The 13,182-nt window shown below is 42.1% G+C and overlaps 1 protein-coding gene across 3 annotated transcripts in view; it reads right to left on the bottom strand.

Moving 5' to 3' along the window:
• PLEKHG1 (pleckstrin homology and RhoGEF domain containing G1) overlaps positions 1-13,182 on the bottom strand; it is a 213,263-nt gene that overhangs the window by 99,357 nt on the left and 100,724 nt on the right. Inside the window, exon 1 of one of the 3 annotated variants that reach the window (XM_042940073.1) lies at positions 12,363-12,566. The exons of the other annotated variants lie outside the window; for them this stretch is intronic. The gene's annotated coding sequence lies outside the window, so the exon portion shown is untranslated. Of the gene's footprint in view, positions 1-12,362; positions 12,567-13,182 lie in introns of those variants that run through there. 3 annotated transcript variants of the gene reach the window in all.

The following is a 13,182-nucleotide window of genomic DNA, read 5'->3' as shown; positions in this document are numbered from 1 at the left end:
GCCAACGTGTAATGCGAATATTATAAATATAAAATAAAAGAACTAAATTGGGTCAACAAGAAGAAATGGTAAGAAATGTGTAGGAAATGAGTAATTTATCAGCATAACCACTACCACATGGTATAAGCTTTTTAAAGCTTTTGCAATATTCTTTCTGCTTGTTCTATGACAACTTTATGGCCTATAAAACATGGATTGGTTATGGTAGTTAAAATGCACTTGCCCTAAAAAGCCTGATCCAACTTGAGTGTGGCAAAAATCCAAGAATCAGCCAGGCATTTAGGTGTGTTTACAGCAAAGGGCACTTGCCCACATTTGGGACTGGGGTTAATAACGTCCTGGGCAGTTGGAAGTAGAAGCAGACACATCAAGGTTTTCTTCCCCTTATGATGGCGGCCATCATAATCATATGATTAACCATAATCATAACCATGAGGTTGATCTCACTTTAAAAATGGGCACTAACTTGGGAAGTACCGTATATGATTATTCTTTAAGGTCCCAAGGGTCCAATGAGGCAACAATGATTTCGTACCAAAAATAAGCTGGATATACTGTACATGTAAGCCAGGGCATCTGGAAAAGTCCAGATCAACCTAGTCTCCATAACTGGACACACCTTCCCTCCGGTATAGAAAACTACATTTAACAGTTCTGGAACTCTTGGCAAATATCCATGATCAGTATTGGTGAAAATGAACACAATAGAGACTCACTTCTTTACTTTGATGCGCCAATACCGGGACTGAGGGATGAAAGGGGAACAAAAGTGGCCAGATGCTTCAGAGGAGTCCATGCTGGGCTGCTAGGGATGACAGTGCCTTTTACTCTTTCAAAGATAGGGAAACTCGGGGCAACAGGTCCCTTCGTGGATACATCTTTTTTTTTAATGTTTATTATTTATTTTTGAGAGAGACAGAGACAGGGACAGAGCGTGAGTTGGGGAGGGGCATAGAGACAGGGAGACACAGAACCTGAAGCAGGCTCTAGGCTCTGAGCTGTCAGCACAGAGCCCGATGTGGGGCTCAAACCCACGAACCACAAGATCATGACCTGAGATGAAGTTGGATGCTTGATCATGACCTGAGCCAAAGTCGGACGCTTAACCAACTGAGCCACCCAGGTGCCCCATGGGTACATAGCAGCATGAACTGGTCCTGTTCCAGTTAAGGCTTCTTATATTCTAATACCAGGCTATGTGTTCTAGGCCACCGGGCCAGCCTATTCTTCAGACTGCCAACCAGGCTCTTTTCAAAGAGAATATTGGAGATATTCGGTATCTGTAGTATTTAACCAAGTTTACTACCTCAAATTAAACACCTTCCAAAATTACCAATGACAGAAGTGAAACACTTAATGCTAGGTCATATAATGGTGTATAAATATGAGACTACATTTGCTAATGGATAACATTTTTTATGTTGATTCACTGCTTAGAAGATAATTATAGTTTTCACACCTAAGGAAATGGACCTCATAAAAACTGCCTCGTCTTGTTCTCACCTCCCTCAAAATAATTTAACATTTCCACCCTGTCTGGCCTATTCTCCCTGATACAGCAAACTGACTACTGATATTTATCTCCAGAGCTGACTGTTCAACACAATAGCCAGGAGCCGCACGCGGCTATTGACCGCTTGAAATGCAGCCGCTCCAAATGGAGATGTGTTGGAAGTGTAAATTATATACCAGATGTTGAAGATTTAGTATGAAACAAAAAAGGACTAAATACCGCATTAATAATTTTACATGGCTTACATGGTGCGATAATATTTGGGGAAAATGGGTTAGCTAAAATACCTTTTTAAAATGATTCTCACTGTTCTCATTTTGCCTTTTTTAGCCTTGCTACTAGAAAATTACGAATTACATAGGGGGTTTGCATTATAGTTTAGTTGGACGATGATGATCTGGAAGTCTTCTAGATCATGAGATTCCTCTGGAAGATTTAAATTTACCGCTTTATCAATCTTTATTCAATAATAGTGAAGGGAGAGGTGCATAACACTCCAAGGTTGTCTTTCTCCCCCTCCATTCATCAATACACCATATTGTTACGAGTTAAGAAAAACAGGCGTAAGACAGTCGCTGTGCACTAGATATTGGGGTAGCTGATGTCCCATATACACAGAAACACCCAGCACAAAGCTGTAAAGCACGAAAGCTGCTTCCTCCGCCTTGAGTGAGAGATGCTGACAGGTTGTCTTAGCATTTGGCTAACGTGCTGCTTTGTTTTCTTTCCCATAACCTCTCTTCCTTCTTACCAAAACCCAAACACTGGGCTATTATATAGCACCTGCTGAGAACCTGCCCAACATTGCTGATGGCCCGTGTCAGCGGGTCTTTTGACCATGAATATCCTAAAATAAGCCGGTTCTACCTGCCTGGAGGGTCTTGGTTCATCTGACCCTTGATACACCCGGAGGTAGTGCTGGTGGACACACATGTTGAGGGCCTTGGAGTGCTAATGATTCTTTTGTTTTAAATATAGAACAAGTATTTAAAATTTTTTTTTTTTTTAATTTTTGAGAGACAGACAGAGCGTGAGTGGGAGAGGGGCAGAGAGAGGAGGAGTCACAGAATCAGAAGCAGGCTCCAGACTCTGAGCTGTCAGTGCAGAGCCCGACGTGGGGCTCGAACTCATGACCTGTGAGACCATGACCCGGGCTGAAATCAATGGTCTGACTCTTAACTCGCTGAGCCCCCCAGGAACCCCGGAGTCCTAATGATGCTTCTAGCCCCTAGTACTGTCAGCCTCAAAACCATCAACATAAAATATTTCTTCTTGTGCCATCCTCAAGAAAAAAAAAAAAAAAAGCTATCGCAGCCTCACGTAGATATGCTCTCACACACTTTACATCGTGAGAAGTCTCTGTCTAATTGTTTCTAGCTGAAAGAGCTTTAATTCCTTGGCTCTTCTGTTTGCTCTTCAAACTTCCATTATTTTAATTGCTCTCCTTTGGAATGTCACTGCTAGAATCCAAAGCAGCACTCCTTGGCTCTAACTTGCTCAGGCTGATTTAGGGTTGAGGCAGGACTTTCCATGGCAAGTAGAGCCCAGGCTTCCTGTGACCATGTTTACATGGTGCAGGGGCGACCGATGGGTCCACGGGGGACCGCTCCCGGTCACAAGCCCCCACGGGGAGCTTTACAAGGCAAGACAGAGCCCTACGCACGATGGGGGCTGAAGCATGATCAGGATTTCCGAGTTCTGCTCATTGCTATTCTAGACTTCAAACATCTAGGCTGAGTTCCTTGGCAGGACAGTCATGGAAATCAAGAGAATGTGTTCCGCTCAAGACCAATGAATAACTAAAATGACGTGGTTCCGTATTATACTGCCTGTGAATTTCTCAAAAAGGGGAAACCAACAGAGACACTAAAGTATAAGCAAGAAGTTATTCTTCCAGCCAGCAAAGTCATTTAATACAGAGCCAGTCTTAGGTAAAGCCTCAAAGTTGTATATAAACAAATGAAATAAAACTTTTCAGAGTCGAAGTTATAAGAAATACACATTTACGTATCTCAAAGACAACACGAGGTATTTGAGGAGAATCGTTCTCCCCTATACACCTCTGAGATAGTGGATAGCTCAGTGGATAAAAGCCACCAGATAGCAACACGAATTTCCGCCTCTGGGTTTTTCTAAAATACCAGTGTGATTCTTGCATTAAGGGCAGAACTGCAATCCCACATGTTCCTTAATGCTCAGAGTATTCATTCCAGGTAACTTGATTGTCATGATTATCTGCAGCTCTTTGGTAATAAAGAAGTAAAAAAAAATCATACTACCATGTTAATTTCTTAGTGTAAACCTATGTACTATGGTTATTTAAGAAGCTAACATGAGGGGAAGCTGGATGAAAGGTGTCAAAGAGCTCTGGACGATCTTTGAAACTCTTCTGTAAATTAAAAAAATTCCCCAAAATACAGAGTTTAAAATATCGTGTTACCACTGAAGAGGCAGTTAAGTATCTGCACAAGAAGATCAAGAGTGGGAAAAGATGTTTTGCAAAAATGCTCTTGTTCCAACAAGAGGCGAGGGGTTGAAAGAGAAAACAAAAACAAAGATTCTTTCAAGCTGTAAAGTCTGATACTAAATATTTAGGTAATTTACTAAGGGTTTCCTATGCCAGGCAATGGAAACTAAGAGGACAGTTAATGCAGTTAATAGATAAAGTACCCCAGCTCAGTGGTGACTCCAGAAATTTCTACATTCAAGGGCAAGAGCTCGCCAGTTTTGCTTGAGGTGTTTTTGGTTGTGCTTTTTATACAAATGCAGCTGTTTTTACCTTTAAGGTCTGCTTTTATTTTGGTGATTTAGTGTGGAAGATGAAGGAGATTACGGGGTTGGGCTACATCAGTTGGAGAGGGGGCTGTTAGTTATCCACCAAAGTCCACGCCCTTCTTTAGTGAATAGAGTTCCTGTTGCCTACACTTCCCAACCTTCCCACCATACATAACAGCGTGAAGGTCAAGTTCTCTTCACCAGTGGAAGTGAGAAGTGCCTGTCTGGGGGTCCATTTCTCAAACATTTACCATCATTCCTTCACATTCTTTAAAAAAAAATTTGGGGGCGCCTGGGTGGCTTGGTGGGTTAAGTGTCCGACTTCGGCTCAGGTCATGATCTCACGGTCCGTGAGTTCGAGCCCCGCGTCAGGCTCTGTGCTGACAGCTCAGAGCCTGGAGCCTGTTTCAGATTCTGTGTCTCCCTCTTTCTCTGCCCCTCCCCTGTTCATGCTCTCTCTCTCTCTGTCTCAAAAATAAATAAACGTTAAAAAAAAAAACAAAAAAAATTTTGTTTTTAATGTTTATTTTTGAGAGTGAGAGAGAGACAGAGTGTGAGGGGGGAGGGGTAGAGAGAGAGGAAGACACAGAATCTGAAGCAGGCTCCAGGCTCAGAGCTGTCAGCACAGAGTCCGACGCGGGGCTCGAACTCACAGACCGTGAGATCATGACCTGAGCTGAAGACAGACGGCCAACCGACTGAGCCACCCAGGCGCCCCTCCTCCACATTCTTTCCCTTCCTCCTGGAACCCAGATGTGGCAGGGACCTTGCCTGAACCCCGAACATGACACCGGGGCCCTAGAATATGGTAGAACATGAGGGCAGAAGGCGCTTTGCATTAAAACTGGGTCTGGACATGCCCTGAGCTACCATACAGAAAAGTCTGGTTATCCTGAAGCTGCCATGCTGGAGAAACCACGTGGTAAGACCACACTGGCATGCAGAGAGATGCTTATGGAACCCTAGCTGTTCCAGTGCCTTCTGTTTGCGTGTTTCCAGCCACAGCACCAGCTGCGTGAGTGAGAAGCCTTCGAGTTGACCCCAGCCCTGTTATGTCTGACTGCAACCTCACAAGTCCCTGATTGAGAACCACAGAGCAGAGCCTCTCCTGAATTCCTGACTCACAAAACCTTGAGAGATTACAAATGATTGCTGTTGTTCCAAACCACTAGGCTTTGGAATGATTTGTTATGCAGCAAGAGATAACCGGAACAGTCTCTATTATAACAGACTAGCTTTACCATAATATGCCACTGGTCTAACTCTGCATCAAAATTACCCTTAAGAAGCAAAAATCAAACTAAAGCCTCCACATTCATTCACATGTGTCATTACTCCTTAAAATTTTATATGTGAAAAAAATTAATAGAATGCTCAAAGCTGAACTGTGAATCAGAGACTCCAGTTTCTGATTTCTAGTCCTTTATTCCTTGTACTTGGATATAGATTCATAAAACAGTAAGGCAGAAAAGGACCTTAGAGATCAGGAAATGCACTTAAACATAAGCTCCCTACATAAAGCACATGGTTCCAATGTGCCAAAGGGCCGACATAGTGTGCGTGTGTGCGTGCGTGCGTGTGTGTGTGTGTGTGTGTGTGTGTGTGAAGGACTGATTATATACCCAACTGTGTGTATAGAAAGAACTCAGAGGACCAGCCAGAAATTAGGTGATGACATAACACTTCCTCTCTTGGCTGGAGGGTTTGCATTTCTGCCCGGGCTCTGTACCACCAAGGTTGGTATTATAATCTTTGGGTTTCAGGTTTCCTCACGTATCAGTTAGGTGGCTGGACTGCATGATTTCCTCAGGTCTCATCCAACCTTTGGGATATGAGTCCAACCCTGAAATAAACAGCAAGTCCATTCCTAGCTGGAATCACAGCATAAGCAGTAACTGCAAAGTAGCAATTTTCTTCTAGATCCTACCAATGTCAGGTCTTAGCTGATGAAATATATGTCATCGACTCTGCCAAGGCTAAAAGTCTCTACTTTTAATTTAGATTAAATAATAATCTATGCTTCAGCTTCACTTTGAATAGCACCTTCCTGTTAGGATGGAAATATCAGTTTCAGGGCAGTAACTAACAATGATAGCTGTACATTAAGGCTCTGTCGGTATTGAACACACTCAGTTCCTAAAACATCTCTGCACAGTTGAAAGGGAGGCATTAGGGTAAATAACATTTGCTGGGGTGTGGGGGGTGGGGAGGAGGAGGAAGAAGAGGGGAAATTCAAGGGACTAACAATAGCACTCTGAGTAAATAAATCCCTCCACAAAGTACACTAAACATTTTCTTAGAGAAAAAGAGGAAGAGAATTCAAAGTGTCAACAACAGAGATCTGAGTAAATATATCCATCTAGGAGGTACAATATAAAACTATTAAATGTCATGTCCTTTCAAATCCTTATGGGCGTAGAAAATCATCATAATATACAGTTTAGTACAACGTGTGGCTTGTAAGACGTGTGTACCATATGATTCCAGTTTTGAATTTAAAATGCCACTTATTTATTATCCACATTAGAAAAAGATTAAGGTGGTGGATAATAAAATATTAACACTGGTTTTACCAAGTAGGAAAATGGAGGATTTCTTCCTTTGATATTTATCTGTAAATATCACTTTCCTCCATATGTGTATTACTTTTACGATCTGAAAAAAGTGATGTGAGGACATTAAAACTACAACATCAGTTTGTATGAAATATTTAAATATTTTAGATCAAAGTAATTGATTTTTATGTTTCTTAATGAAAAAGGATGCTGAATATATTCTTGCAAATATATTACTATCACTAAATCAAAATCAAAATCAAACAAAATAAGATCAGAATCCAATGTGCAACAGTGTTGAACACACTGCATGCCTCCTTCTCCCCAATTATTCCCCCTAATAGAAGTATTTCTTGCCAATAAAAACTCCAAATGGAAACTGCATTTACTTAGTCAACTTTGGGTCCCTCTAGACTCAGACTAAATTTCACCATTACAGTTGCTAAGCGTAAAATTTGCAAACCTTTATCCCCCCACCCCCGCTCAGCCTGCAATAAACCTCAGAAAGAAAGCACATTAAAAGACTGGGCATTCAATACACAACGACCTGGGATTCTAGTTTTCTCCCCAGAATCACAAACTTCAGCTCTCTGGACATTTCAACCTAACTTTAAGGAAAGATCCACACCAAACCAAAACAAGGCAACAACCATTTAAGACACTGCAGTTCAGATGGAGAAGGAAAAAAAACAAATCACCTTCCAGACTAATTCCATGGTTGGATAACTTTTTTCCATGCATCGCATTTATAACAGAACAGATGTAATATATCCCAGCAAGCCGCTGTCCCTGCACAGTGTTGTGAAGGACTCCCTCCCGCCCCCAACTCCCCGCGACAGTTTCTCACCGCAGTGGCCGGTCTCTGGCTGCTCCAAGAGGACATCGGCTCTTTGGACACTTTCATGGTTAGCACCTACCTGTGCTCTTACCCAGGCTAAGCCGCATCGTCTGCCTTCAGCTGATGCAGTGACCTCACTGGGAGCTCAGTCAGGTAAAACAAGAAGCCTTTACTAGTCCGTGCAGCTCCTTCCGCAGAAATATTGCATGAGTCAGCTTTTATCTCTCAAAACCCAACACACAAAGGCTTTACAAAAACCTGATTTGCAACTTTCTCACTGCCTTTTTCCCCCTAGTGTGCAGACCACAGACTTCAGCATCACTAAGAGCCTTAAATGAAACATGACATCATTCAATTGAGAAACAGGACAATAGACACCACTGTGGGTAACTTGAAAATGCACACTTCGCTGAGCAACACCCTGCGACAGCCATTCTTTTGTGAACATCAAATACAACCCACACTCGCCTAAAGCTGCTTGGGCTTCACCTTCCTGGCTCCGGCTACCATTCTCATTAAATTCCACAAAAGAATCAAGATCTTTGGAGCTCTGATATTTTCAAGTTCACTTCCTGAATTATAAGTGTGTTTCACAGTAAATGGACACATCTTTAACATAAGTTTTCAAGTGAAGTTTGCAGGTGGCAGTGAATCACCCAGTTGGAAGACGTCTGGATGTTTCGTTTCCTTTAACAAGATATTTAATACAGTTTTAAGTAGGCAGAGTTAAACATGAATCTATTTAAGCTTCATTTAAAAAAACAAACAGCATTGGGGCGCCTGGGTGGCTCAGCTGGTTAAGCGTCCAACTTTGGCTCAGGTCATGATCTCACAGTTTGTGGGTTCGAGCCCCTCGTTGGCTCTGTGCTGACAGCTCAGAGCCTGGAGCCTGTTTCGGATTCTGTGTCTCCCTCTCTCTGCCCCTCCCCCCACTCGTGCTCTGTCTCTCTTTCTCAAAAAGTAAATAAACATTAAAAAAAATTTAAAAAGCACTTAAAAATCCATCTGAAGAAGAACACTGAAAATATAAACTCAAAGGAATTTCTTAGATAATTCTTATAATTCATAAATATGAAGTAGCAAAGGCAGGATGATCGGACTCCAACCCTTTAGTACAAGAGAATTTCAAATTATTCTGGATTTCAATTTCCATAAGGCCATCTGTCCTTCTTAAAATGCTATGTGTATTTTTACAGAAAGACCCAAAAGGTTCATATTTGAAAAAGATATCGAGTTCTTTAGATGAAGGGTCTTCAGAAATACAAACAGTTATTGAAAACTGATATGACTGCACCACAGAGCTAAAATTCAAATTATGGATTATGTCTACGTACAGACACGGAAATCTACACTATTTCAAAAGATCAAATCCTTTAAATAGAAGTTCCATTTAAAGCATTCATTTGGGGTCATGGAAAATAATATGAGCTGAGCATCTTTAATACAGATATTTCTATCAGACCTATTACGTGATTTTAAGCTAACAACATAATAGGATAATTTGTTTTAATGGCGATTTCCTTTCAAATAAGGCAGGACCTATGTAAGGCCACCTAAGTAAGCCATTTTGATGGAAATTGACCCGTCAGTTCAGAGGACAACGTTTAGAATGATTTCTCTTCCACAAAATTCACCAGTTTGATGGAAATCACTAAATCACAGATGCTAAAAAGGCAGTTTGTGAGGAAGGGTCCTCCCTGGGGTTGTGGGGACTCTCTTAATCCTCCATACTGAGCTCCACAGTGATATCTCTTGCCCCCCAAATAACGTCCCCTAGACCCTTGCCCAAAACCTCCGTTCCTGCTTAGCTAAGAGTCAGTTCAAATCTTACAAGCTCCACCAAATCTTCCATAGCAACTCCGGCCCCCTGCACCTTCCAGTTGTTAAATGGCTCTTTATTATACTTAGAGTATCACGTGGTCTCATAGTTCGTTATTTTCTAATGGTCTCGTTTCTACCCTGGACCATCAGCTTGCAGAGCTGGGAACCTTCCTATACTGTAGATTTGATCTTCATGTGGAAGATGCAAAAATCTAAATTCTTAGATGGGGGTAGTACATATACAGAGGCTCCTGGCTTTCTCCTGTCTTTTATTTTCTACTACAGTATTATTGTACTTGGATTTTTTTTTTTTTTTTTTTTTTTTTTTTGCCAAGAGACATTTTTTTAAAAGCCATTTCTGAGAGATGCTGTGTACATTACAGCAAGACTGTGTCCAGTGTGGATGCTGGGCAGTCTGTAAACTTCTGCATTAACCAAGTGACCCAACCTGTAGGGCAGCTTTGAAGTGACAGCACAGGGCGTATTTGGTCCCATGGGTTAGTCATTTGTTAGTTCACCTGTGACTCCTGTTTTAGTAAGTAAAGATCTTTCCTAATTCTTGCAAGTAACTGGAACCATTCTCTATCACACCTGCAAACATGGCTGGTTCATAGGATTTTGAACCTAAGCTTTGAAAATCTAACTTAAAAAAAAATCTAGCTTTTTCAGGGCAGGGAACACACACACACACACACACACACACATACACACACACACACACACACTTTTTGCCTTTATATTTATCCCAGTACCAAGTGTTTGCTAAGTGAATTAACAAATGAACAAAGCATAAGGCTCAGGGACCTAAGAGCAGAGAGGAAAAGGGAAGGGAAAGGAACATTCCTGGAGAACCATTCAAGGCCCTTTCACAGCTGAGGGCAGAGGAGCCTCCGTGTGTGTGTGCCTGGGTGTTTTCTCAAGGCCTCTCTGTGTCCCACCTTACTCTGCCATGGCTTTGCTTTCCGGTTCTTCTCATCTCATGCCCCACACGTGGAGTACACAGGCTGGCACCCGCTCTTGTAGGTGCCCTGCTGGACCTCTGTGCACGGAGCAAAATAAATCCCAAGACACGTAAAAGGCACAAACACTGGCATCCTTGCTGCTTCCTCCTGTAGAGTTTATTTGCCGATATCAAGAGCAGGGAAAAGGGCTGTTTTTGCTCAGCAAAGTCTCTTTGTAAGTGACAGAGAGATGGGTTGCAGATATATTGCACATTCATGCCTTGTTAGGTGAAAGAGATACACTCTTACTGGAGAGCAGCTCTTGTTATTCGCTTGCAGCACTAGCTATGCAATTAGGAAGGACAGGGGCTATTCACAGTAGCCCCACCGGGGCTGGGGGCCCAGGGGTGGAAGAACAGCCCCCACAGGACAGGTCTACAGCACTAACCAGCCAGCAAGCCAAGTGCAGTCCAGCCTTGTGGCCTCATTGGAGGAGGACCAGAAAGCCCCACTATTTAAAAACGTCCTTTCCCAGACATCTGCCATAGGGCGTGCACTTCCGCTATGAGAAACCAGGTCTTTTGGTTTAAGCTAAAAGTTGTCAGTGAACACTCGAATCTATCCCGGGAGGGTTTATGGAGTCATTGCTACCCTAGTATGAATTAGCCTGTGCACGTCCGTGTCCTCCCCAGGAACCGTACAGGTCTTTTAGGAAGGAGGCCACAAGGGGACTGTCCAGGAGGGCTGGGAAGGCTGAGAGGGGGAGGCTCAGAGAGCGTGCGGTTCTAGGGACTTAACAGGGTCTGACCTAATTGCGATCCTCTGCTGACTTTGCAGCCAGGCAACAGCTCCAAGAAGCTGGGCAACAAAGGGTGAAGGAATGTCCTGGAGAAAGGAAGCAGTGCAAAGGCACACACACTGTTTTTTGAACGCAAGGGAAGATTTTTGCTTCCTAAAACCAATACCGGATAAAGCAGATTTAGAATACAATCCTACATTTTCAGATACAGAGGTGCTAGGAGTTACAAGGGGGTACTTCAAACCACAACTAATATTTTATACACAGCATGCATGTAACAATATAATTGCTGGGAGTGGGGAGGGGGGGCTGTTTATCTGGTGATTTAAGATCTTGCCATTTCCCAAACTGGTGAAACCAACCATTTTCTAAAAGCACAGGACATGGACAAACAATTCTTAAGGGTTTTTTTTTTTTTTTTAGCCCATTAGAGCTTTTTTCTTTGATAGAAAAAGGCAGATTACATTTTTCTGAGTGCATACCACAGAATAAATATGATAAACACTCGAGCCAGTCGCCTGCCAAGAACTGTCACATCCCCACTGTCCCTTAGAAGGATACACTGACCTTCCTCCTGAAAATGAGATGTAATGTACTAACACCCTTCTGCATTGCAGGTGTTTATTAAAAATCTATATACACTCCTCCAGACCGTCTACTCTAAACCCAGAAAATGTCACTAGCCATAAATTCTGCCTTGCGATTGTTACACAAACCAAAGTATATACTTTGTTAAACAAACACAAAAGCTAATCTGGTTTTTTCTTTCTCAAAGATGATTTTCAAAGTGAAATAATTTTAATCGTGAGTTTATCCTCACAAATTTAAAAAGTGGTTGCTCTTAACAAAAGGTACAGATGTAAGGCAGACAAAAGCACTTACGTATAGGGGAAATTAAATGCAGGTATTCTTTTTTTTGTTGTTAGTCCTGGAGTATTGAACATAATAATAGAAACCAAAGTATAAATAATAAATGGTTTCCAGTACTCAAATCTTCCAACTGAAAACAATTCTTCACCCCCTACTGCACTCAAATGTCAGTATCGAGTCACGGTCATACGAATTTTAGAAAAGAAACACACAACGCGTACTATTCACACTTTCTCACAGTCACCCTTACCTTGCAATCAAGTCATATTTTCAGGTCTCGGTCATATGTCAGTCTGCCATGAAAGCCAACTGAGATTGCCTAAAATCCTGCTGTTTCTGGAGTGTTCCTCCATCGGCTCATTTCTCTGAGTCTAGGACAATCATTAGCTCTGTTTTTCACTTTGTTCTTTTATTAGGCTATTTTGGTCTTTATTGTCCAGAGACGATGAAATCAAGTCTTAGTTATTTCTGAACTGAACAATTTTTAGATATTGAGCAAGCAATATGTTACAAATAGTCTCTTGCTTTCAATAGTAGATCAGTCCCATCTTTGAGGACACCATGGGAGGACTCTCTGTGCTAAGCACAATGAACTAATTATCCCTCTAAGAATGCAGTATGTTTCCAGACACATTTTTCTCCAGGAGATAACACACATCTAATCCATTCATAACGAAAGGCATTCAACACACTCTATACTTTGGAAAACACTCTTTTAAAAAAAAAAATGTACTTGAACTTGTAGGAAGGGCTTGGATACTCTATTGATGTCCTGCAGCGCTGTTTTCCAAAATAATAATTTAAAAAAAGAATCTATTATTGTTTCAGAGTAACAACCGTGGGGGGTTCATAACCTTTATGTGAACTGGCAAAACCATTTCAGATGCTGGCAGAGAAGAGAGACAAACCCCCTGGCCAGCCGTTCCCCCCCACGGCCGTAAGGCCATGGAGTGACAGGGAGGGACACAGCCAGGTAGACATCACCAGCAGCACCCTGAGCCTCCAGACTCTGTAAAGCAGTGGTGGGTTCAGAGAGACGATTACTGAAAGCAGCAGAGGTGAGGACTGAG

Source organism: Panthera leo, chromosome B2, assembly GCF_018350215.1.
Source record: "Panthera leo isolate Ple1 chromosome B2, P.leo_Ple1_pat1.1, whole genome shotgun sequence".
Lineage (NCBI taxonomy): Eukaryota > Metazoa > Chordata > Mammalia > Carnivora > Felidae > Panthera > Panthera leo.
The sequence above is the reverse complement of the archived record's forward strand: the minus strand, read 5'-3'. Positions and strand labels throughout refer to the sequence as shown.